Here is a 27,629-nt window from a genome sequence, read left to right as displayed (position 1 = left end):
AAGGGTCATGCATACAGTGCCACAAGATAGCTTAAGGTTCAGGGGAAGAACATCAGGCAGACCTATGTCAACAGTTTACTTATCAATTGCATACTACCGTGTCAATTAAGCTAGTACTCGTTGGTGGCCTCTTTGTAATTAGTTCTCAGGAAATGCAATTTTTAAACTATGGTTCAAATCTATTAGAGGCTAGAAGGTTAGTGGTGCTAGGTGCACAAGATCCCCTTCCCCTGGAGTTGTATTTCTTTGCCGTTGATCTTAGTAACGGGATGTGTAGGATGCTCGGGTAGAAGTCATGCAAGTCCCAAATGCAAATGGGGCCATCTCCCTCTTTGGGCTGGCAAAATCGTAAGTAGGGGACGATGTTCCTATACTTAACCACTTGGATGCTAAGGCACTAGATGGGATTACATGTAATTTCCATTGAAATCAATGGAAACTCCATGACGAGTTACCCTTGTCATTAGCATCCAAATTTAATTAACACCAGGTCCCCAGAGGTGTCTTTGGGCAGCGTACCTAACCACCCCACCCTCCTGACGCTCAGGATTCCGCCATCTAGATCAGGTGGCAAAGGTCTGTTGTTCTGTAGCCAAAAAATAACCTTATTTAGCAGGTCCTGATGTGATTTGTGTTTTCCCTGGCTGAGTGCAGGAACCCCAGAGAGGACAGTCACATATGGGGCTGCTTCAGGAGGTAAGTTAATACGTGGCATCCTTTCTGGATCGGCTCTAGCCACTGTGTGGTTTATTAACGCGGGTTTTAATGCCACTTTAGGGCCTTTAGGGCCTGTTGCGGTAAGGGTATTAGGAGGTAGTAATTGAGTTTGGGCATTCTTACGTATAATTGACTTAAACTTTTCGGGGGTATTGGGAGAATTAGGGCAAACGGGTATTGCCATCTTATTGGTTGGTGGAGAATACCTTTTAATTATTTTCTCAATGCTAGTCAGCCTGTCCCCCAGGTCATTAGTTTTTATTACCAAAGGTGATATGACAGATAGTAACAGTTGCTCGAGCTGAGCCAGTAAAGACAGTTGGGAGGACGATACAGGGTCATCTAATTTATCCCCAGCCATATCCACCATTGATGTGGTTGGGTTAGAGAGGGATGATGTAGGGCTGGTGCACAATTTTTGGATTTTAGGTTGGTTCTCATTGGCATTTTCCCCGTCATGCTTCCTTTTGATATTGAGACCCCGAATCTGTGCATTGGCTTGAGTTTTGTCTTTATTTAAAGGTAGAGGTAGGTCCTGCGGAGTGCCGTTTGAATTGTCTGAATTACTGCCCATAATAGGAGGGGGTGATGCATCCGGGACATACTTGGCGCCACACAGGGCATTGAGTTCCTCCCAGATTGACATGTTTGGTATACAATATGCAGAAAAGAAAAAGTGGCAATGAGCAGTACAGTACGAGTCAATAGGTAAAATGCGTCTTTATACCTCCTCCTATGAAAAAAGTCAGGTGGGGTGGCCCGTCCCGTCCTCTTCTGGCCTCTGAGGGCCGGCGAGGGCCCGCCCTTTGCCCGGCACCGCCCACGCGCGTCGGCGGGGCGGAGGAATCTGTCACTAGTTAAGCGCCTCCGGGCACGGAAATGCAGGAAGTGGGTGGGCGGTGGTTCCTGGTTACCCCAGAGCTTGGTGGGAGCTGTAGTTCCTCCCCGCTATGGCCGTGTGGATGGAATGTAACGGCGGCGGGAGGAACGAGCAGCGTAAGGAGCCCAGCAGCCCGCCAGCGAGTGAAGGTAGGTGTGGGTCTGCCTAGACCCTTTCTTGCCCCTTTGCCAAGTGAGCCGGAATCCTCGCTTTAGTGTAAGAGATGGTCGGCCAGTCCTTTAGTTTTCAATGTTCTCCTTTTATAGTTGCCCTTTCATGTATTTGCTTCTTCTATTTTTATTCGTATTATTCTTAAGAGGATATTCCAACTCTCTAGGAAGTGCTAACATGCCGCATGACATACATTTCATCTGCAGTGCACCACATCCAATGTGGTCACTTACTTTAAATCAGGAGAACATTTTGGAATTCTGTTGTCCATAATCTAAAATCGGTTTACTCTTCCAAGTTGGCCAACATGTTGTTTTTAAATGTGGCGGCCACACTAGGACTTTAAAACAATAGACTTTTTACAATACCTCTGCAAGAGGACATCTGCTGCTTTGTTTAGTTTTGTTGTTGCAAGCATATGCTCACCGTGTTTACACAGCAGCATGTGTTCTTTTTTCCACTTGTATTCTTTTATGTATCTTGATATGTTGTTGAATTTGTGTGTGTGTGTCATGGTTGTGTCAGAGGGTGAATGCAAGAATGAGTGAATGGATGAATGAATGGATGCTTGAGTGCAAAGCTGAGTGCAGAGTGCTTGTATGATGACTTATTGAGTGCCTATATTCATCACTTTCTTCATTCATAAGACAGACCGACTGGCATTGTCGATGCTTGTTCTAGGCTGTGGCTGGCAAGACTGTGGAATCGCCTCTCCTTGAAGAGCACACACACCGCATTGACATTCTACACAAAGAATAGGCCATATTTGCTTTCATAATAACATTTTCTGTGCCGCCTTTATAAAAATCTATTCCACTCGAGATTCCCAGAAAGTTTTCAAAGGTGCAATTCTCAATTATCATTTGTTAAATATCAATTCAACAGACAGATTTCATATTTGCAGACAAAATTGTTTCTAAGAAATGTAAGCAGAGCATTGCCCAAGGCACCAACTAAATCCTACGTTTATTCACGGCCAGGCCTAATTGCTGGACAGCACCAAGGCACTAGCGTGAACCGCTCTCGCGGCCTCAGAACGTGGGTTCGATCCAGGCCCTATGTACCCCTGCCCAGACCCGACTCCCCTTACGACCCATGCACCGCCCCGTTTGGCAACCCAGAGATCGGTAACCTATTTAGAAACACTGACTGGCACATGAAATGGCAAAAACGTTTTAAGCTTGCCCTACTTATGATAAGCTGTGAGAGGGAAAGTTCTCTAGAAACCATCAATAACCAGGTGGAGCAATACGGACACTACCACCCTCCTATAACCAAAAGAAGGCAATAACAAAATAAACGATGCTACTCGCATTACTGCCCCAATAAGTTAAGAAATATCTATACTCTAAACGCATAGGATTGGAAGCAGCATCTCAACATGGCGGTCACCAGAGGACCAAGGGGCAAGGAGGCAGGACCCCCAAGCCCTCCATGGCGTATACCCACTCGTTACCACCCCCTCCCCCAGGGCACCGCCCACAATACAACAACACCGCCCACAATACAACGAGATGTGCTTGCGGCATTCGTTAGTCATTTGAGCTAATTGAATCTTCTATTTGGGTTGTACTTAAATAGCGACAACACATTTATGTTTACAGTTATGAAATCAAAGACACCCAAGGCTCTCCAAACAAGCAGATCTAATAATGAACAGGTTTACACTCAATTCAACGAACAACCTGCATATCTGCATGATTATGTGCTCGAATCCATAATTGTGTTTTGTTCTTAATGAGGAGGGCTTATCCAAATCTGCAAGTGTGTGTCTGTTTCATTGAGTTTATTGTGCTGATCTCAGGTCTGTTTCTAGTTGTTAGAATGTACCTATAAATGTGTGTTATGTTTTATCTTGTGAGCACTTCTCTTTCCGTGAGCCTGCCTATTTACTCACATGTACCCGAGTATATTACTACTTTGGAGTTTATTTCCTGGGAATTAAAGAGAGTCCGTTTCCATGACCGTATTAATTTACATGATTGTCTAAGAGTACTTTTATATTAGTATATTCATTTATCTAATCGTGAGAGTGTGATTGGCTTTAAATGCTTTATTTTCTCTGTGTATGTGCATGTCTGTTTAGAAGATGTGCATGGTGGGAGCCTCTCCTTCCAAAAGAGAGTTTTGCCAGTATCCTCTGTTTTGATGACAGCGTGTATTATCTGACAGTGGAACAGTGAGTGTGTAGGTGTTCAATAACAAACTGGAGTTTCTGTCAGGCCTTTCTTCTTGGGAAACCTTGGGCCCAGTGAGGGATGGATATCCCAAGTTATAGAGAAAGAAGCAGTACTTAGGGGAGGCAGAGCTTTATTTGTAAAAGAACGAGCGCCGGAGGCCAAACTTCTGATCAGAAGCCTGTGGCCAGTGCAACTAAATGTCGGCACACTGAACACTAAGGCTGCGTAGTCTTGAATCCACCTCATGCCCCTTTAATTCGCCATCAGACAATCCCTGCCCCTTTATCTCACTCCTGCTTTCTCCCTTTGTGGTTGTTTTTTCGTCTTTCTCTTCCTCCATCTTTCCGTTTTGTGTGTTTTTTCCTCTCTTGCTGTTGTTTGAAGCGGAAAAATAAAATAAGTGCCTGTCTCCAAAAAATGACTGCTGTGGCACCCATCTGCAACCACTGGCTCAAATTAAGTGCTTGGGAGGGTTGGGGAAGGGGGTTCGTGCAGGGTTCCTTATATAGACATGTGAAGTGACCCTGAGGTAGATTGTAGAGTTTGGGACATCTGGGGTGTTCGCAGAGGATTCCCCATCCTGGTGATGCATTTGTATGGAGCTGTGGGGTGATTCTGAAGTCTAGTCTGGCCAGCACCCTTGTCTTGCAAAGGAGCCTCCCTGGCGAGTCTGAAGGAATGGAACAAAGGCAAAGATGTTACAGGGGCAGGCCAGAAAAGCCACAAAGAAGGAATGAGGAAGGGTCGGAGGTGTGAGCCCAGCAACAGATAGAGGCGGAGGGGGAGCTAGAAAGCAGGAAATGGATAAAGAAAGGGTATTATTCCAGGTTACCCACCTCCTTACAGGACATTACAGTGAGTGCAGGAGAACAGAACACTTGACCCCAGCATATGGCGATCCTCCTCTGTTCTGGAAGAAGCATTCGACTCAAGGATCCATTCTAGGGGAGGTAAAACAGCTCACCCACCCACCAGACCCCCCGCCCAAGCCTGTCCATGCACAACTCCAGGTGAACCCTGCAGCTTTTCAGCGTTCGATATTAGGACCAAACCAATACCAGGACCGCATTACAGCCAATAGGCACATGCATCTGTTTTGTCCACCCTGTCCACTTCTATGTTACAGAAGGGGCAGCAGATGATTTTTGGCCTTTACAGAAATACCAGTTGTACAGGTCAACATTCTATACCTGATGATCTCAAGGGTTCTTTCCATCATTTGCAGGGGGTGTGACCCTTGCCCCCGCACCATACTACAGTTGAAGACACAAGGATAAACCGGCTGTTATGCACTTTGTGTCACTAAGGAAGTGGTGCACCTTTTGACAGGGGGCACATTTGTTCCAGTAGCTTCTCAAGAGATTCCCTTACAGGTAAGTTATTCATCACACTGCATGTGCTTGAGGAGGGATAATGTCCCCTCTGTTGAAGCCGGAGGGTCCCCCAGTGCTCAGAGAAAGCCACACTAGTGTCCATCATAAGAGGCCACCCTTCTATCCTGAGTGCCTTTTTAGGTCAAGACTGTGGCAGCGCATATGCTGAATGCTCTGTTTGCGAGACGTATTGTTTACAATAAAGGTCTTAGAGCCTTACACTGCTTACCATTTGTCAGCTTGGTTATCACTCTTCTTTGCTGACTCCTAATTGGCCAGCCCATGCCAAGTGTCACTTCTTTTCCTTTATGTGGAGCACGGACCAAGCACATTGCGATTCAACATAAATAGTGCCTGCCCACTGCTTGTGCTGTGATTGGGGTACTATTTCTTCTTCCCCGCTCTGACTCTCCTAATGCTTTGTGTTTCTTTCACCTCCCACTCACACTTCTCTATGTTGCTTTCCCGTCTGGTGCTCCTTCCCTCTCCTCCCTCACCTCCCTTGTGTTACTTTTCTCCCTCTTGTTGTTGCTGGTCCCACCTTCCTCCCCTGCTCCTCCCTTGGGTTGCTTCCCACCACCGACTGGCCGCTGTTGCTCTTCCCTTCCTCCTCCCTCGTGTGGCTTGCCCAATAGCAATTTTTTAAAACACATTGCACAGCAGTGTTTGCTGCTATGCAACGTGGCTTAAAATAAGATCTATGATGCGGTCAATGTTGGCCACGTCACAGTGCTTCTTCTTCTTGACATTAAGCAAGGTTCCACATCAGCGCAACCTGTCTAAAAAACATTGACAGAGCCAATAGATCTCACATTTGTCAAACCTGGCTTTGCAATGCTTGTTTCCATGGTGGTTGTTTCTCTGATTGTGTAAGCGCCTCTCTTTACATAAGTTTGCTTGCAGGTATGATTATATGGGTACCTTTGTTTCTATTTCTGTTTGTATTTCAGATTGTGAGATGGTGGTGGTGAGAGAGCGCAAACTGATATAAATGTATGAGTACATCACACTTACCTATAGTAAGCACAAGTCATGATGAGAAATGCCATGAGTGCTAATAGTATCTGAAATTATATTCTAAATGTATAGCTAATATAGAGATTTAAGTAGAAGTGGAACTAATACAGAAATGTGTGACATTATATGATTTTATTAGACGTGATTATTTTGAATCTATGTCGTGTAGCTGTTAACATATAAGATGGTCTGTGGTAAAACGCAGAACGTGGTAGGCCTCAGGGCCAGAGTTGGAGCTAAAAGGGAAGGTGTTTCTTTTCACGACACAGATTGTTTAACGTTTTTGGTCATTGCATTAATGGGCCATGATTTAGAGTAATGTTTTCTAAATAATAGAATAAGAGTTTTAACATGCTTTAATTAAATGAAGAAATTGAATGCTATAATCATAATGTGAAATATTGTAGGCCTGAAATGTTTTAGCATTGATTTACACGTACATGTCTGGGCTGAGAAATGTTGCAAGCCTTTTTAGAAGTCTATGAGAGTTGGGTTCTTGGCGGCAGATATCTGTCTGCAACAGGAAAGGGGGGATCCAATTATAATTGAATGAATAGAGGTCTGTTCAGTAGACGGCCCAGACATGGAGGAGGGTTCTGGAATGTTTAAGGGGTATCAGCGGGCCGGAGAAGAGACTGAGAAGCAAGGTCAACTCTAACGTCTGAGGCCCAATACAAAGCATCATGGAAAAAGCCTGAAGTTGCACCACGTGAGAGGCGTTTCGCAAGGGGCGTCTCAAATGTTGTTGACTGTTTTGTATTAGGGACAGCACCCCTGGGTGGAGTTAGAGCAGAGACCTGAGGACCCTTTAGAGAGCGGATGGGTAGGCAGTGAGGGGTCATGACTGGAGAATTTTAGGTTTTCACCAAGAGACTTAGAGTGGGTGACTTCCCTTGGGGGTCATTCATTGCTGACACCTTTGTTAGGTTGGGATTTGGTTAAGTAGGGATACCATCTAGAACAGGGTAGGGACGCCTAACCTGTGTTTGTTTTCCTCCAACCTAAATGAAGGAGAGATATGCGTCTATGCTGATAGCTTTGCTATTTTTAGAACTTGTGTTAGTGATTTCTGTTGCTCGTCTGAGGGCTTTTCGAGAGCACATGTATGTAATTGGACCTGTGTATCTCGTGAATCTCATTCTGAGATGCTTGTATTTGCAGCTCATTATATCTTTACAATAAACTTTTGAAACCTAGAAGTTGTCCGTGATCTTTGAGAGTAGAGTCCTTTCTTGGGTGAACTAATTTGCAGATAGGTGTACTGTTTCCTTCCAAGACAGGCAATAAAGGTTCAGTCGACCAGATCGAGGTTTGGATCAATAGAGATAAGGTATCGATCAAAATCTCGCCCTTTCAGTTGGTAGCAGAGGATGGTTGCCTTCTTGAGGACGGTGACCTAGGCCAGGTTAGCTTACCCCAAGGCCCCTAGAAATCGATGATCGGAAGAACAGCCCGCAGATGAAGATCCGGATGACGTGAGACAGAAAAAGCAGCAGTATCAGAGAGAGTGAGTATAAAGGGTTATGCGTGTTAGATTGCGGTGTTTTGTATTGTATCTATGTTGTAATGTCTGGCGGAGTTGAATGTCTGTAGAGTGACTGTGGAACAGGTTGTGAGCGCGCGCAACCGGTGGAAATCTTAAGTTCAAGGAGAGCTTAAGTGGTTCGGGTGTATCGGACACCCAGAGTAATTGTCAACTAGTGTGAAGGGGGTCATGAGGTACCATTGATCACCCGAGAGACCGAGATAGGGGGAACGTAAGAGTGAGTGCGTGAGTAACGGACGCTGGTCGGAAGTTACTGTGTGTGTAAGTAACCTATCAGAAAGACGATAGACATCTCGTCAGTTGTGTTGACAATTACAGATAGACTGTGGACGTACAGTCGAGAGAAGTGACCGCTTGGTCGGAAGTAGTCATTTTTCAGTGTATGAATGGGACGCATGCATAACCGGGAGACGAGTTGAGAAAGGAGGGGTGCTGCTGCGAAGCGGAGAAAAGAGACGTCAGGTGGTGTCGCGCAGCGATTGGCTGACAGGAGAAAGACCGCGCTGTGATAGGCCAGCTAGCGAACACGTCATACAGGGTCGCGACGTGATTGGCCAACAGGAGAAAGACCGCGCTGTGATAGGCCAAGCTAGCAAAGCCGCGACAGGATTGGTGGATTGTCATCAGGAAGTAAACAGAGTAGCGAGGCTGGATTTTGTGCGCATAATTATGAAGTGTTTTAAATGGTTGAAAGCGCTGTTTAAGAAAGAGAGGAGAGGATCGTATGAAGGGGAAGAAGCCCCGCCGGAGGGTACGCCAGCTCGTTATATGGCAGTAAATGTTGGGTTGCATACGATCCTTTGGATATCAGAGTGGAGTAAGATTACTGAAGGAAACGAGGAACTGACGTTCCCGAAGTACGGGACGTTCAGATTAGAGGTGTTACATCGATTGAAATCAGTCATGACCTCAAAGAGACCCTTGCCTAGACCAACCCAGTTTGAAGCCCTTGAAGCATGGCTTAGGGCAGCGCATGAAAGGAATATGAACAGACGGCAAGAAAGGGTGAAACGCTCGGTAAGGGCAGTACAGGATGCCAGGTGGGATGCGGATGCTAAAAGATGGAGAGTGCATAATTTGGAAATAAATAAACTGTACCCAGTGTTAGAGGCGCCAGTAAATAAAAGCCCCCTAGAAGAAGATGATGAGAGCGAAACAGAGGACAGCCTGATAAACAGATTACTGACAGACAGGCCACCCCCGTATAATAGAGCAGGGGGAGAGGTCGAGAATACTGAAGGAGAAAAGGGGGGCATTGCAGGAGAGCATAGACCGCTTCCCAGTTCAGAGTGGGATCCTGAGCCAAAGAAAGAGTTGCTCCAGCCTAGTCAGGTGCAACAGGTAGTCGGTAGGTTTGTGGTACAAAGAGCGCCGGAAACGGAAAGCGCCACATCCTACCCATTACCAGATGCACTACAGGTACCTGTTACCATAGGTCCTATAATATCGATATATGACCAAGAGAGAGAAAAAGGGGAAGAACGGAAACGGAAAGACAGAGAAAGAGCAGAGCAGGCAAGGAGGAACGATACCACTAATTCCCCAAGTCAGATGCCAATACCCAGAGAGTGGAGTACCCCGATGCACACAGCAGGGGACCCAGGAGGAGATCCTGGGGGCCCTAGATGGCCAAAGGATCTGAGGGGATCTGGACGAAAATCCTTTCAAGAGCTAAATGAGTACATGAAGCAGTGGGATGAGGCAGTGAAGGCTCAAAAGTGCATCAATGCTGCAGAAGCAGAAAGGGAAAGTCAGGACAGCAGAGCACGAACTCACTGCGGGGCTGGGGAGAGTAGCCCGGAGTGGGACTGTAGAGGGAGTAGGGGAGTCACCCATTGGGCCCGAAATGGAGGTAGAACAGACCTGGAAAACGGGGGCCCCGGGAATGGAGGGGTGGCGTGCCCAATACTCAGTGAAGGGGAGAGGAGAGCGCAAGAGTACAGGAACAGCTTTAAGTGTCCACACTGTGTGCCTGGCACCAGAGAACAGAATGGGAGTTGTGAGAGGTCGCACCATAGTCCCTGTGATGACAGAAATGAGCGCAGCCCAGGGAATATGGGGAACCAGGAAGGATCGTATCGGATACTGAGCGATACGAGGCAAAGGGAGTGTAGCGACCAGAGGGAAAATAACAGAGAGATGTGCGGTGAGAGGAGAGAAGAAGACGAGAGTGGGCAGAGAGAGAGTAGGGATAAAAGGCCCGTGTTCCATCACCTTCCAAGATTGGATGGCCGAGCATGGGACCTGGAGAGATGGGAGCAAGGGAGGCCACCCATTAATTCTCCTGAGCCCAAACGCAGAGCTCGAAGTTGGGATGGTAGGGAGACCAGGGAGCCCCCTTCAAAAGACATATTGCGAGCTGAGATAAAAGCCAAGAGACTTGATGTCTCCAGCTTAAGGTCAGATCTGGATGACATGGTAGATGGTACCCTGCCTTTAGAAAGAATGGAAATGTATGAACAGGATGAAATACTGTATATGGCAAAGGACATCACACGAAAGGCGAGAGCAGTCCATGAGAAGTTAGTCGAACTAGCAGGCAAATATATGGTGGACTTGTCAAGAACCAAAGCATTACAGGGTAACCACAGGCTACATTACTCAGATCGAGATCTAGATGAGAGGAGAACGATTGGGCTGAAAACACACATAAGGGAACTGATTACTGGAATAAGGACATGGAGGGCACTAGATAAATGGGAAGAGAGGTGGTCCAAGAAAGGGACCGGCAGAAGAAGCATGATTGGTATAACACCAGGACAGCAGGGAATAGAAGCTTACCCTTTGCGTGAAGTTGCCAATGGGAGCTATGTACATGTCCCTTGGAGTAGGGGAGATTTAGCTGCTTTTACCACATCTTTCCCCAAGTTACGAGAGAGCCCCGTGGAGTGGTACAAGCAGGTCGAGAGGTTTGTAAAGATCTCAAAAGTCCTATGGATAGATCTGAACACGCTGTTTGACATTGTAGTACCAGGAGATCTGTGGACAGCATGCAAGGTTAGCGCTGAGTGGCCCACAACGGAGCCAGAGAGAGATGCTAGGACTAATGGGCCGTCCGAGATCGTGATGGCAAAATTCGAGAGAGTGATGACTTGGCTGAAAGAAAAAGTGCCAATGCAAGACATAGATTGGGTCAGAATAGACAGAACGAGACAGGAACCCAAAGAGACAGTCCATGAATATTACGAGAGATTGCTGAAGGCGTTTAAACAGTATAGCGGCTTGGATGTAATGGATCCAAAGGACATAGGGCAATTCGTGTCCAAGTTCGTCCTGGGACTGAGACCGGATATTAGTTTAATGATTCAGCAACACTCGATTTGTTGGCAAAGTAGACCCCTAGATGAAATACTGAGATATGCCAGGTACTGCTGTGATGAGGTAGACTCCAAGGCTAAGAAACTAAAAGAGAAGCTGATGGTGGTACAATTGCAGGCAGCAGGAAAGGGGGGACCGCAACAACAGCAGCAAGGGACAGGTACAGGAGGTAAGAAGCAGTACAGTCAGAACAAGGGTAATGAGGAGAGTACTACCTTCAGACCCAGAGTAGACATAGCTACCTTGAAGAAAACGACTAGGTGTCACCAGTGCAACGAGTTGGGGCATTGGAAACGCGAGTGCCCTTACAATGTAGAGATAGGAGAGCAAGAGATAGAGGAGGAAGAGGTCCAGAGCGCACCTATGAGAGGGGCGACGCCATACCAAGGAAAGGTGCTCAAAGGGGGGGGGGCTCCTCCCCGAGCCCAGTTCCCGCAACCTCCTCGAGTAGGGAGTATGGGTAAGACCTATAGACAAATGCCCCTGTTTGTGGAAGGTGAAGAATGCTATTATGTGGACCCATTAACCGGACAGAGAGTGGAAAGAGAAGACTGCACCCTTGGGGCAGCCTTAGAGGTAGATCAGAGGGGACCCTATGTGGAAGCAGAAGTAGCAGGGTGCCCTACGACATTTCTGGTGGACACAGGAGCCACTAGATCCACGATCAGATCAGCTGCAGTTCCAGACCTGCCCATGTCTGGAGAGACCATACAGGTGGTAGGGGTCGCAAACAGGAGAATAACCAGCCAATTGACAGAACCGGTACAGGTGAAAATAGGGAAGTACAGCGATGAGCACCAATTTGTGGTTTGCGATTCAAGCCCTGTGTGTCTGCTAGGAAGAGACCTGTTGTGCAAATTGAATTGTACTATATATTGTACACCCCAGGGAGTGGAGGTATTGACTAATGATGATGATGCAGATTTCAAAGTTGCAAACTCAAGAATATGTGTGGAGCTGTACCCTACTTTGACAGTAGACGAGCTTCCCTGGGATTTGAGAGAGACAGTGGCATCAGAGGTATGGGATTTCACTGGGGAAGAGATTGGATTGGTCAAAGGGGTGGACCCAGTGAAAATTGTAGTGAAACCGCATGCTGAGTTCCCAAGAACACCCCAGTATAAATTGACTCCAGAAACGATTGCAGGCATAAAACCCGTGATCGAGTCCATGATTAAACAGGGAATACTGAAAGAAATCGTGGGTAGTCCATGTAACTCCCCGATTATGGGTCTGCAGAAACCAAATGGGAAATTTCGGATAGTGCAGGACCTTCGAAAGATTAATAACATAGTCGTTTCATGTTGTCCAGTGGTACCGAATCCATCAGTGATACTGTTTCAGATTCCATTCCAAGCAGAGTGGTTCACTGTGATAGATCTTTGTCAGGCTTTCTTTTCGATCCCTTTGGACGAAGATAGCCATTTTCTTTTCGCATTTAAGCTGGAAAATCGCGTCCTAACATGGTGTCGTATCCCTCAGGGGTATACAGAGAGTCCATCGATCTTTAACCAGCTTCTGAAGAAAAATCTTGAAAGTCTAGTGCTGCCCCAGAAGTCAGTTCTGGTCCAGTACATAGACGACCTCCTTGTGGCGTCAGAAACAGAAGAAGCTTGCAGGGAAGATTCCATTGCTTTGTTAAATCACCTAGCTGCCAATGGGCACAAGGTGTCCCCGGGAAAATTGCAGTACTGCCTGACAGAAGTACAGTACTTAGGACACAGAATTGAGAAAGGCAAACGAAAAGTGTCACCAGACAGGATAGAGGCGATCATGAAAATGAACGCGCCTCAGACACAGAGAGAGGTCAGGATGTTCCTAGGGATGGTGGGTTATTGCCGACAGTGGATCGTGAACTTTTCACTGAAAGCAAAGCCCTTGCAAAAACTGACGCACAAAGAGGTGAGTGATCCGGTACCATGGGACAAAGACTGTTTGATGGCATTCTTACAGCTGAGAGAGGACCTGTGTCGTGCTCCGGCATTGGGAATGCCTGATTACAATAAACAATTCTTTCTTTACTGTTGTGAGAGAGAAGGTTGTGCGTTGTCTGTGTTGGTCCAAATCCATGGGAATGCCCGTAGACCAGTTGCTTATTTTTCAGCTACTTTAGACCCAGTAGCCGCAGCGTTGCCCGGATGTCTCAAATCCGTTGCTGCAACGGGTGTCAGCATTGAGAGATGTGAAAATATCGTTATGGGGCACCCGTTAGAGGTGTGCGTGCCACATTCTGTTGAACTGTTGATGACCAGGACCAAAACACAGCATCTGACCAATAGCAGGCTCACGCGCTATGAGCAAGTTATTCTTGCTGCAGAGAACGTGACCCTCAAGAGATGCTCTGTTTTGAACCCTGCTACCTTAATGCCACTTCCAAATGATATTGATGATGATGATGAATATACAGACCATGACTGTCTCGATGTGACTGAACTATGCACCAAACCCAGACCCGACATTGTGGATGAGCCACTGACGGACCCAGATGAAGTTTTCTTTGTCGATGGCTCATGTGTAAGAGACGAAGTTGGGCAGTTGAGAGCAGCTTATGCTGTTTGTACAATTGAAGGAGTTGTGGAAGCTGGGTGCCTGGAAGGAGTACACTCCGCTCAGGTAGCCGAGATTATTGCCCTAACACGTGCTTGCTTAGCAGGCAATCAAATTCGAGTCACCATCTACACCGACAGCCAATACGGGTTTGGGGTAGTTCATGATTACGGGCAGTTATGGTCTCAAAGAGGGTTCATGACTTCTTCAGGCTCTCCCATTCGCAATGGAGAGTTTGTGCGCTTGTTGTTAGAAGCATTGCAATGTCCAGCAAGTATCGCAGTTGTAAAGTGCATCGCACATACCAAAAATGAGGACTTTGTTTCGAAAGGCAATAGATATGCTGATGAAGTTGCGCGGTATTGCGCAGAACAAGGTTACTCTTTCACAGAGGTGGATGTGGGTGGAATAAATGTGAGAACTGAATTAGCCATGATACTGGAAACTGTTGATACTTGGGATGAATTGTCAACCATGCAAGAAAATGCTCCTGATTCAGAAAAGGAAACATGGGTAAAGGCAGGATGTGTAGTGGGTGAGACTCATTTTTGGGTCTCAGCAGACGGCAGAGCAGTGTTGCCCAACGAGATGGTGAGTCCAATGGCTAGACTCATACATGGTCCCGTACACTTAGGGAGAGATGCTATGCTGAGAGTGTTTAGACAGACTTGGTACAATCCTAAGTTTAGAATAGCAGCAGAAGCAGTGTGCCAGCGTTGTGTGACCTGCCAGCAGCTGAATGTAGGGAAAAGAACACCAGTTGCACTAAGTCACATAGGAAGGTCTGGAGGTCCATTCAACAGAATGCAGATAGATTTCATTGAAATGCCAAGATGCAACCGCCTCCGCTATGTCTTGGTGGTTGTTTGTGTGTTCTCCAGATGGGTTGAGGCATACCCTACACGTAGGTGCGACACCCTCACAGTGGCTAAGTTACTGCTTAGAGAACTTATCCCTCGGTTCGGGGTGCCGGCCTTTTTGGAATCAGATAGGGGAACACATTTTAACAGCGAGCTTGTGAAGATGATTTGTGTTGCACTGAATATCGACCAAAAGCTCCATTGCAGTTACCGACCAGAAGCCTCAGGAATTGTGGAACAAATTAATGGCACGATCAAGTCCAGAATAGCGAAAGTTTGCTCCTCAACGACCCTGAGTTGGCCTGACGCCCTGCCATTGGTACTCATGAGCCTTCGTAGTACCCCAGACAGAAGAACAGGGTTGTCACCACATGAGGTGTTAATGGGGAGAGCAATGAGACTGCCATCTATTCCAGCTACTGCACTGTTAAATATCACAGATGATATGATCCTGGACTATTGTAAGGGGCTGTCTGACGCCATGCGTTCTGTGTCCCTTCAGGTGCAGGCTGCAGAGGTTCCAGCGTGCCAGGGCCCTTGCCATGACCTGTATCCGGGGGACTGGGTCCTGGTGAAGAAACATGTGAGAAGAAGCTGCTTGGATATTCGTTGGCGTGGGCCCTACCAGGTCATCCTGATCACAAGTACAGCTGTAAAGGTGGGAGGCCTGCCCAACTGGATACACGCGTCGCATACGAAAAGGGTTCCAGCACCTCTGGAAACAGCTCCTCTCTCGGATGGACGTCCAGCTGAGGACCAAGAAGCCATAGAGGGGGCTAGCCAAGCTGTAGAGGTGCCAGTGGAAGCAGGGAACGAGTCTGACCAAGCTGAGGACGGTCAGTACAACAGCGAAACAGAAGACGCTACAGAAGGAGAAGACAGCTGGGAGTACGAGTCTGACCCTGACAGGTCTGAAAGAGAGCGAGAACAGACCAGAAGGAGAAGGAGTAGAAGGGCACGTGGAGAAGCAAATTGGCCGCAAAGAAGAAGTTCTAGCCTGAGGTCAACTCCAGAAGCAACCCTTCCTCCGATATCAGAAGACTCAGACCCAGAAGAAGGTGCTCAGGGCGCTGAAGCACCAGACCGAAGAAGGTCAAGAAGAGTGCGTGTGCCTAACAGAAGATACTCCACACCTGAGTGGACATATCTGGCGACAAATGTCTGTGAAACCGGAGACAGGGAGGATCCGAGCGGTGGTGGTGTCCAGTTCTGAGCCCATTATCACCGTGGAAATACAACTGTTGGTACCCGGTGTCGAACAAGAAGGGTCACTAACATTCGTGCTCCCCAGACCTCCCCGCCTCAGCAAGTTAAAACACATGTTTCTTACAGAATTGAAATTCCCCGACTTTGGTACCACGATAACAGCACATGAAGAGCATACTCTTCGCATGGAAATATTGAACTATGCTATTGAAGCTGCAACCACAAATCTAATAGTCGATTGTTAAAGGACTTTGTAAATAAAGCAAGCAGAAGAAAAGAAGATTACCTAGCGCCCAGGAAGCAGAGAATTTTAGGGAACCCCTTGAGTGGATGGAGAAGGGCTAGGGTTGTCTTTTTGAACTGTGAAAGGACTTTTTTGCGAAAAAGGCTGTCAGCCTCCAGCTGTGTGGATTCTAAAGACAAAAAAGGATTGAAAGAGACTGTAAAGGAACGAGAGGAAAAGAACTTTTTTGCAAAGAGAAAGGGAAAAGCTAGATTGTCTGACGAAATGGAGGCCGGCACCCCGAACCGCAGAGCTAAATGTATAATAGGTACACTAATAGTAGGAGTGATAATATTAATAGCTTTAGTGGTAACAATTTCTTATGTAAAGGGACATGAGGAAGAGGTAAAGGTAACTGATGCGAATTCTGTAGTAACACTTACACCCACTGTTGCAGGTGAGAAAAGGGAAAACACTCAAGAGAAAGCGTTATTGGCTGCAGAAGCCCGCAGGTTACATGTAGACGAGTCCCAAGGAGACTTTAGGTCAAATGCTTATGCTAAACTTTTGTATGAATACGTGGATGCCATGGAGGTTAAGGATTGCTACGTCTGCATGCAGTTGCCTGCGTCTGTAGATGAAGGAATTCGATATCATCACCTCCCTCTGACATATGGCATTACATGTAGCTTATTGCTTAGTATATTTTATGAGAGAGATAGTTTTGAATACTATTTCTCCAATTATGATTCTGTGTTGCCAGAAGTCCCGAATTATAAGCAGATGAATAAATGGGATTACTGGAAGAGTGAAGACAGATTGGCCAAGTTCTTCATTCCTTGGATTACCTTAGATACTTCACATGCCCGTAGAAATAATCTGACATGCAAGGTGTCAGAAGTCGAGAAAAAGTTCATAGGGCAGGTGGATGATCGTTACAGGAGACAAAAGATTTTGAAAAAATCAGGACAAGGGAAATTAGATTGGACCGAGGAAGAGAAGTCACATAAGAGAAAGGGTAGTAGTGGTCCAATAGCTTTAGATAAAGCGCAGAAAGGAAAGTTATGTCTTCACCGAGCCAAAACGTATTATGAAAATGTATACGTGGGTGAAGTTGACTGTGAACATGCTTTTAATTTAGAGTACTACACTAAGGATTTCCTGAAGGGAATGCAAGTAATTCCAAATGTGTATTTTGTATGTGGAAGAAATGCTTACGTGAGACTACCTGACAACTGGTATGGATCATGTTACTTGGCAATTGTCTTCCCCAAAATATATCATGCACAAGACTTATTGATCATTGAGGGCCAGACATCATCGAGGGGAAGGAGAGATTTAGGCGATGCAGAAATGGTTGGAGATGTCTTTGGAGCTATGTTCCCTCTTTTGGGAATAATCCTTAATGATGTTAAAATTAGACGACTGGCAACAGTTGTCGACAGGTTGTCTGCCAGCACTGCTCAGTCCTTAATGCTGGTAGAAGGAGAGATGCAATCGATAAGGGCTATGGTTCTTCAAAATCGGCTTGCATTAGATGTCTTATTAGCAAAAGAGGGCGGAGTCTGTAAGGCTTTGAAGGTTCAGGAATGTTGCACTTACATTCCAGACCTTTCAAAACCCCTTGAGAAAGTTATTAAGAACATAACTAATATACACAAAGAGATCGAAGACTTGAGTAGAGAAAATGTCTGGGAAAAGGTGGGCCATGGAATGAGTACAGTTGGAGGGTGGTTTTCCACCTTAGGCAAAAGCTTTATTTGGTATATCCTAAAGCCTATCATCATAATATTGATCTGTGGGATAGTATTGTGGGGATTGGTGAGGGTATTCAAATGGTACAGAGCAAGAAGGTCAGAAAGGGCCCAAAGAGAACAGTTGCAGAGATTGGCTGCCATACAAGATAATCAGTACAGGAGCCTGAGAGCTCTGGAAGCACAGAGAATGCCAGCAATAACTGCAGTTTAAATGTTAGTGATGACCCCGAGAGGTCATCAAAGGGGGGAACTGAGAGAGCGCAAACTGATATAAATGTATGAGTACATCACACTTACCTATAGTAAGCACAAGTCATGATGAGAAATGCCATGAGTGCTAATAGTATCTGAAATTATATTCTAAATGTATAGCTAATATAGAGATTTAAGTAGAAGTGGAACTAATACAGAAATGTGTGACATTATATGATTTTATTAGACGTGATTATTTTGAATCTATGTCGTGTAGCTGTTAACATATAAGATGGTCTGTGGTAAAACGCAGAACGTGGTAGGCCTCAGGGCCAGAGTTGGAGCTAAAAGGGAAGGTGTTTCTTTTCACGACACAGATTGTTTAACGTTTTTGGTCATTGCATTAATGGGCCATGATTTAGAGTAATGTTTTCTAAATAATAGAATAAGAGTTTTAACATGCTTTAATTAAATGAAGAAATTGAATGCTATAATCATAATGTGAAATATTGTAGGCCTGAAATGTTTTAGCATTGATTTACACGTACATGTCTGGGCTGAGAAATGTTGCAAGCCTTTTTAGAAGTCTATGAGAGTTGGGTTCTTGGCGGCAGATATCTGTCTGCAACAGGAAAGGGGGGATCCAATTATAATTGAATGAATAGAGGTCTGTTCAGTAGACGGCCCAGACATGGAGGAGGGTTCTGGAATGTTTAAGGGGTATCAGCGGGCCGGAGAAGAGACTGAGAAGCAAGGTCAACTCTAACGTCTGAGGCCCAATACAAAGCATCATGGAAAAAGCCTGAAGTTGCACCACGTGAGAGGCGTTTCGCAAGGGGCGTCTCAAATGTTGTTGACTGTTTTGTATTAGGGACAGCACCCCTGGGTGGAGTTAGAGCAGAGACCTGAGGACCCTTTAGAGAGCGGATGGGTAGGCAGTGAGGGGTCATGACTGGAGAATTTTAGGTTTTCACCAAGAGACTTAGAGTGGGTGACTTCCCTTGGGGGTCATTCATTGCTGACACCTTTGTTAGGTTGGGATTTGGTTAAGTAGGGATACCATCTAGAACAGGGTAGGGACGCCTAACCTGTGTTTGTTTTCCTCCAACCTAAATGAAGGAGAGATATGCGTCTATGCTGATAGCTTTGCTATTTTTAGAACTTGTGTTAGTGATTTCTGTTGCTCGTCTGAGGGCTTTTCGAGAGCACATGTATGTAATTGGACCTGTGTATCTCGTGAATCTCATTCTGAGATGCTTGTATTTGCAGCTCATTATATCTTTACAATAAACTTTTGAAACCTAGAAGTTGTCCGTGATCTTTGAGAGTAGAGTCCTTTCTTGGGTGAACTAATTTGCAGATAGGTGTACTGTTTCCTTCCAAGACAGGCAATAAAGGTTCAGTCGACCAGATCGAGGTTTGGATCAATAGAGATAAGGTATCGATCAAAATCTCGCCCTTTCAGTGGTTTCTAAGATTATGTTGATTTCTGTGATTGTGAGAGTGCGAATGTTTTCTGAGTGCACTCAGTTCTCTGATTCTGAGACACTGGTGCTAACTCCTCTGCGTGGTCTTTCAGTGACGTGAATTTTGTCCAATTACGCAGGTGCTTCTGTGTGGTATGCTGGCTGTCTGTAAACTCCTACATACAGCCTCCAGGCGGCCTCGAAGCCTGGGAAGGGGCGACAGTAAAAGCAAGATCAGGGGCTGCAAACGTTTTGCGTTTCCGGTTTTGAATGTCCGTGTTTTTTTATCAGAGCGTTGTTTTCTCTGACTGTGCCAGTGCGTCTGTTTTGGTGTTTGTGTGCCAATGATACAGGAAGCTCGGTATGCTGGAATGCGCTCACTCATCTTATTGTAAGTGTGTGTTGTTGCGAGTGTATTGATTTCTCTGTCTGTGTTCAGGGTGTGTGTTTTATTACCCATTCTTCTTATCTGAGAAGTCATTCCTACGACTAAGAGGGTGCGCTTGCTTCAGTGAGTGCATCCATTGCTCTCATTGCGAGAGTGAGTGGTCTGATTGCGTGGGAAGCCTCCAGCTCGTTGGTCTCGAGGTTGCCTTTTCTGGGTCGCGTGAGTCTGCGCGCGAGTCCGCAGGCGCAGCTTCGCGCGCTCTCCATGATCGAATGTGAAGCGCCGAGTCTCGAGCTGCAGGGATTACCGTCAGGCTCCGGGACTGGAGCTGACAGCTGAACGTGTAATATTCATGAAGTCCCCGGCAGCCCGGGGCGAGAGAACGTGCAAGACCTGGAGACGGCGCTCGTGAAACACGCATGGAAGGGACAAGGGCCAAGGGAAAAGGGGACGCGGTTTCCTCGGAGCAGTCTCACTCTTAGCTAAGCTCATATGTATAAGAGTAAGTTCCAGGGCCCATATTTTTGCTCAGGCGCCCGCGGTCTGGACTATTGTATGTCGGCGTGCCGAATAATAAGCCTGAGTGGTCTCGATTTCTCCTTATGCCTCTTTGGTGCATCACCAGACACTGCTAGACCCTTTATCACCGATTTCAGGTTCATGTGTCTCACTTTGTCAATTTTTTTCCGTCTTTCCCTTCTTCCTTCTTTCTCTCTTGTGTTTTTCACTTTCACTCTGGGTAAAAACTTGTGAGTGAAGTCCCCACAAATGAGTGTAGATGGGCACTGCTCAAAGGACATATAGACTCAGGCAGAATCGAACACCTAACACCCTGGAGCACTGTCTCACTTGTTACACGTCTCCTGGGCCTCTTGGACTGTAATGGAGTCTAGCACCTGGGAACTTGGCCTCTCTCTTGGAATGTCGCAGAGGCCTTCAAACTTTGACAGTCTAACCCCTTCCAACACAGTCTCACTCTTGTCAAGTTCCTTAGGACCATACATTTGCATTTGTAACTTAGGTGGAGGCTCCACCATGAAGTCCATTTTAAGCTATTGGGTCTGAATCTGACCCACTGGAGCCCAATCACACTCATGGTAAAGAGGCCCTAGAGCCCATAGACTTTAATGAAGTTCTAGCAGCTGAAAGCGCAGTTTCACTCAACTGGTCTGTTAGTTGGAGACTAACCTTGAAACACAGTCTTGCTCTTGGTGAGTCTCAGGAGTCCTAGAAACTTTAATTGAGCATGAGAGACATGCTCATGCCTTGGGTGCAAGTCTCATCATTTGAGTGCAGCTTCACCGATGGCAATCGTTAGGGGTCCCATATACTTAAACTGAGTCTCAGACCGCGAAATACATTTTAACTCTTTGTGTGTGATTATCCAAGGAGCGTAGTCTTGCCCACTGAATGTTTGCCTCACATGTTGTAGGGTAAATTTTTACATATGGCAATAGTTGAAGAACCCATAGATGTTATTGAATTCTGGGCGTGATCATTGTTCTAGCGAAACATCACATTTTTGCCCAGATACTGGTTGTAGCATTGTAAGCTTGGGGAAAACTGTGAAATGTCACTTGCCAAACCGCACATTAAAATGTGGAGTTCATCAAAGTTTCAAGGTTTTTACTACCCTCCCTCTTCTTCATATATGCTTTAAGGTCAGTCATTGAACTCCTACACCAACTCTTGTAGGCAAATGCCAAAGATTGACACCTACGTGTAATGACACCAGCAACCAAACTGATGCCATCTTTAAAAGATGTATAGCCATTATCCACACATGACAGGGTTGAGGTGTTCATGGGGCTATCAACCTTAATCTCATTTGCTGAAACTGGTTTGCTGACCATAAGCTCCATTTGCCTAATGCCTGCCTGTCCGCCTTTCCTCCACACCCAAGAACAAACGTCAGCCTCAACTCCCACATGGCGGCTCACTCCATTACCAGTTCTCAACCCAGACAAACCACTTCTCCAGAGGGTTGACTCAGTCCTCAATGATGTAGGCACTTTATGCTAGCCTTCTCAGCAACTAAATTCACAGGATCCAAAAGATACAGAAAACTGCAACTTGCCTTGTTTACCTCTTAAATAAAACACGACCTATCTTTGGCTCGTAATGTGCAAAATTCGCAAGTCAATATCTCGCATGAATATTCAATTTGAAGGTGTAAGATTTGTTCATCACTCATGTAAGATGGAAGGAGGACACTGGTTCACTGACAGGTTGATTCACCCCGGCTCTCCACTATTCTTCCGGTGTTTATATCCCCCTGGCTCTAGGAGACTTTTGGCTGCCCCTGTTTCATGAAACACATAAATTAATGCATCACATTTTTCTGTGGTAGTGCCATTTTGCAGTTTGGTTATTTTTTGAAAATTAGTAGTTTGCTTATTTGGTATTCTATTTCTACTTGGCAAGTGTTGTAACTAGTAATTATGTTGAAAAAAATCACAGTAAAGCAGAAGCACACATTTTCAGTGGCTTCAGGTAGAAGAGCCTGAAACCTTTTTCACTAACTATATAACTGTGCTTGAGCCATTTACAACAATTCATGTCTCTTTCTTCTTTCCGTGGGCCAGCCTCTTGCTCCAAACTGAGGCCAGGAAAACCCAGGTAGTATAGCCCAGTGGGAAGTAGCCACTTGGCTGCAGCTGCAGAAAGTAAAAGCAATTGAAGTATCCATCTGCCAGTTGGGGGACTGGAAGCAATGTGTCAGAATTCCTCCCAGCCGACTGGTGAAAATCTCAGCCACTGTGGGCAGTCGAATCCTTTGACCATACATGCACTTTCTCAGCAGCGGATTAAACCTCACCCCGAATACCCACCAATGTTCTCCTTCACAAAGTCCTGCAGGGCATGAAGACTCTGGCCCAGGGCCTGCAGGAACTGAGGGACCGGATGGACAAATGGAGGAGAACTCCTTTAGGGAGATGAGTGGGTTTCTGCTATGGGGGGTGTCACGGGATGCACTGTGAGTTAGTTTAGTCTGGTCTTATTTCGGGCATTAGTGAGGGTGCATTGTTAAGTATTACCCTTCTTTCTGTCTGCTTCTGAGAGGCGCTGAGTGCGGACTAACGGCACCCTGGAAATCACCACTAGAACTCATACAAAATTCCCAAATGACTACCCCCCTTTAATATATTTCACTTTGACACATTGGAAAATCTACCTGTTTCCCTGGACTACACATCCCAGCAGCACTGCAAAAACCCATCAAGCAATGCACAATATTTTCATTGGTACAAGTTGTGCTGCACCTCAGGACTGGGTTCTCTTGCAAGATTTGCGAGAGAAAGGGATTACAAACACTTGTGCCTAGTCTTGCACAGCCCAATCATGTGACTCCACTCTGGGTCTGCTGCTGCCTGAAACTGTTATGAGCTGTCATCGCTTGACACTCCTTGCCCACACATTGATGTATGAACCTTTGAGTACTGAAGCTCTTCTTACCTCTTTGCTGACTAATTCCTGCTTTACTGCTGGTTGAGCTTGTGTCCAGTTCCATTGCAGCTCGCTGTAGATGCCTTCAGGCCTGCATTGCATTTGCTTTACTCTCTTTTCTGTCCTTAGTATCCAGTCTGGTGCAGCTCCTGGCTTGCTGTATCTCTGATTTGCTCCTAGTGTGTTCCTCCTGTTCCTGCTAACATTTCCATTTGTTTCTCTGTTTCTGATCTAGTTGTACATACACATACTCATTTTGTCCTCTGGTGCTATAGCTGAACGCCATTGTTTTACCTCCTTGTGTAATCTGCCTATTGCTTGTATTTGCCTCCTACTCGCAGTTTCTGCCTTTTGCTTGCTTCAATTCCTAGTACCCTTGTGCTTGTCCTTAGTGTAGTGTCCGCAGTCTAGCTTTTTACCCACACGCACCCCTACATCCGCAGGCCAGGCGTGGCCTGCGGGGAGTAAATAAAAGGAAGGCGGCCGCTCGGGGTCGTCACTTCCGACAGGGCATCTAGTGTCGACCCCGTCATTTACGCGCTGCGCACGTTTGCCCTGCGCGATAGTGCCGGACCTGCCTGCCACGGCCTAACCAGCTACGACCAGGCACGGCCCGTGCAGGGTGTTATACCGGGGTGGTGATGTCAGGCGGGGAAGGGTCAGGGTGGGGTATTGTAAAATGCGGAATATGGACCATTACAGGTAAGTACCAAAAAAAAAACAAATTTCGTTACCTGCGCTGCATCGCCAAATGTGATGCAGCGCGGGCAACAAAATTCTTTTTTTTTTTTTTGGTACTTACCTGTAATGGTCTATCTCCCGCATTTTACAACCCCCCCTCACCCTGACCCTCCCCCGCCTGACGTCACCGCCCCGGTATAACGTCCTGCACGGGCCGTGCCTGGCTACGACGCAACACTGGCGATGAGCGGAGGGAGCCCAACCCTCGCCCGTGCACCGCTGTGCCCCTGTGTGCACCCATTTCATGTACGCGGCTGCACCGCGTTTAAAACCCGGCTATTTTCCTCTCACCGGCACCGCCGCGGACCCGCGGTGATTTGACGCAGCCCCTGCAGCGCTGTTGACACTGCGTCTATTTGGGCCGGCTGCTGCCTCCGGAGAGCGCGTGGGGCTCTTACAACATCGCGCCTCGCGTACGAGGCGCCCAGTAAGCCTGCTAGTTGCCGTGTCTCTCCCCTGCCTCCCGCGTGAAGAGGGAAGGGAGGGCTGTTTCTCCTGATGTGCCAGTGCTCCTGCATTTCACAGCCTGGCTGCATTCGTTTTGCTGCTGAGCTGAAGAACATCGCCCCAGGTGTCACCCTTTGGACTGCAGTGTGACTGTGCACCGGCCAGCCTGAGCTGTTTTGGACATAAAAGAAAGGGTAATAAAGAAGGAAAATAAAAACAAGCACTGGCAACAGAAAGTGAAGGACGACAGAAGCAACCTGAAAACAAAAGAAAATAAGCCCGCGTGAGGCACGACGCAAAGGGAAAAAAAAGGCCCATCAAGCGCACAGTAAGGAGTGGGGAAGGGAGGAGAAGACCCACTCACGACGGGGTAGCCCAAGGGCAAGGAAAAGCGCCACCACAACGCCTTAAACGTCACACAGCACCAGGTCCATCCCCAAAGACTGTCCTGCCAGATTTGATGCGCCCCAGCCAGGCAACATGGGAGATGACGACACCGCGACCATCCGCATCCCATTTTAGCACGCGGCATCAGGGGTCCTACCCCCTTTCAGCAAATTGGAAGACCCAGCGACTGCCTCCCTCAGATGGAAGATATGGATAGAACGCCTAGACAACTACTTTGTCGCCACCCGAGAAACTGACAAGGCAGTTAAAAGGTCCCTGCTACTCCACTACGCCGGAGACGAGATATTCCAGTTGTCAAGCATCTACCTAACACCGGGGCGGCAGACGATTAGGACGCGGCCGTGGCTGTGCTCACGACCACTTTGACCCGCAGCTGAACCCGGATTTCGAGGTTTTCAAGCTAGGACAAGCACGCCAGAGGGATGGAGAGTCCATGGACTTATTCTATGCCTGCGTCAGAGAACTGGCCAGCACCTGCACAGACGAAGATCAACCCAAAGCAATCCGGTGGTAACTCATTCAAGGATGCCGCGACAAGATGCTGCGTGGCCTCATACTACGGAAGCCAGGGATCGCTTTGGAAGGCATCCTGATACTAGCCAGGTCGCATGACCTGTCCGCAGCGAGAGCAACGGCGATGGAGCAGGCACTGACCAAGTCACAAGGGAAGGTCAAGACAGAGCGGGCAGACGCAGTACGAACGAAACCAAGAGGAGATCAACCCAGAGGACCGCGAGGAGATGCACCTAGAACGAGGTGTGGATACTGTGGGCACGAACCCCATGCCACCAAGGACTGTCCGGCTCAAGGAAAGACCTGCACCAACTGTGGCATCCCCAATCATTTGGCATCCATCTGCAGACGACGTAACAATGCCTGGAACTCCAGAGGGCAGAGACCTCCAACGAGAGCAGTCCGACAGCTGTCGGTAACTGACACCGCACCACCTGACCACACCCAGAAAAAGCCTGCGAGACATCTACCAACCGTGGAAGACTCGTCAGACGATGATGACGAAGAAGCTTACATAGTGTCGTTCACAAAATAACTAAAACAGCATCGCAGACCTCAACCCACGTGCGTAGTCCAAGTGGCAGGGACAGATGTCAAAGCGGTCATCGACACCGGAACTACAGTCAACGTCATGGGCCTCCAGCAATACCGCAAGTTGTGTCCTCGCCCTCCTGTAGTTCCATCCAAGACCCAGATATACGCGTATGGATCTGACACACCCTTGCCGTTGAAAGGGAAAATGGCGGTGCCCATTAAAGCGGATGACCTCGAGGTAACAATCACGATCCATGTCATCGATAGGGAAGCAGACACCTTCCTGAGCAGCCACACCACCGAGGATCTGAAGTTGATTGCGTTTGCCAGGAGGATCCGGACGCACCAGGTAGAAGAACTCCTGGCACAGTTCCCTGAGCTGTTCAAAGGCCTCGGATGCATCAAATGCGAGCCCGTCAAGCTGCACATCGATAAATCGGTGGCCCCAGTCGTCCTGCGGCATCGACGGATCCCCTTCCACCTGCGACCACTCGTAGAGTGGGAGTTAGAAAAGTTCGAAGAGCAAGGAGTCATCGAGAAGGTGTCCGGACCGACCCCGTGGGTGTCCCCGATGGTCATCGAGGAGAAATCCAAGCAGCCAGGAGCCATCCGTCTATGCATCGACAAGCACCTGACCAACAGGGCGATAAAGAGGAAATGCCTCATAACACCCACGATGGATGACATCGTCGCGGGCGTCAAAGGGTCGTAGTGGTTCTCGAAGATCGACCTGAACGCGGGGTATCACCAACTACCCCTGGTGGAGGAGAGTCATTTCATCACAACTTTCAGTACTCACCTAGGGCTCCGGAAGTATAAAAGATTAAACTTCGGAATATCATCGGCGGTTGAAGTGTTCCAGAACACCATAAGGGAACTACTGTTGGGGTTACCAGGAGTGCTAAACGTGAGTGACGACATCCTCAACCTCACTACAACAGCCGCGTATCACCACAAACACCTCCGTGAAACCCTGAAACGCCTTAACGCCCCTGGAGCAACCCTTCATCGAGAGAAATGCCAGTTCTTCCAACCCTCCCTGGAGTTCTTTGGCTACGTGTTCAACCAAGACGGCATTCAAGTAGACCCGAGAAAATCACAGGCCATCAAGAACACCCCCGCCCCGACCACACCTATGGAAGTGAGGAGCTTCCTGGGTATGGCCACCTACTGTGGGTGTTTCATACCAGGCCTTGCCACCAGAAGCGAACCTCTACGAGCCCTCACCAAGGCGGATGCAGTCTGGCACTGGGGTACGAAAGAAGAAGAAGCGTTCCAGGGGATCAAGGACGCTCTCCTAGGCGAGGCCACGTTGGCATACTACGACCCGACTAAAAATACAGAAGTATTGGTGGATGCGAGCCCCGTCGGGCTCGGAGCTGTACTAGCTCAGGAACGTGGACCAGGTCAGTGGGCCGCCCTAGCATTCGCCAGCAAGGCCCTCACCCCGACAGAAGCCAGGTTCGCGCAGATCGAGCGTGAGGCACTCGCCATCAAGTGGGCCTGCAACCATTTCCACCTCTACCTTCTAGGGCAACCGTTCACCATGGTGACCGACCATCATCCGCTGGTCCCCCTTTTCAAAGGAACTGCGCCCGATCCGCCGCCACGAATTGAACGATGGGCCGTCCAACTACAACCCTACGAGTTGAAGGTCATATACCGCCCGGGGTCCAAAAACCCCGCCGACTTTCTCTC

Source organism: Lissotriton helveticus, chromosome 5_1 (genome assembly GCF_964261635.1).
Source record: "Lissotriton helveticus chromosome 5_1, aLisHel1.1, whole genome shotgun sequence".
NCBI classification, from domain to species: domain Eukaryota; kingdom Metazoa; phylum Chordata; class Amphibia; order Caudata; family Salamandridae; genus Lissotriton; species Lissotriton helveticus.
Note: the sequence above shows the minus strand (reverse complement) of the source record.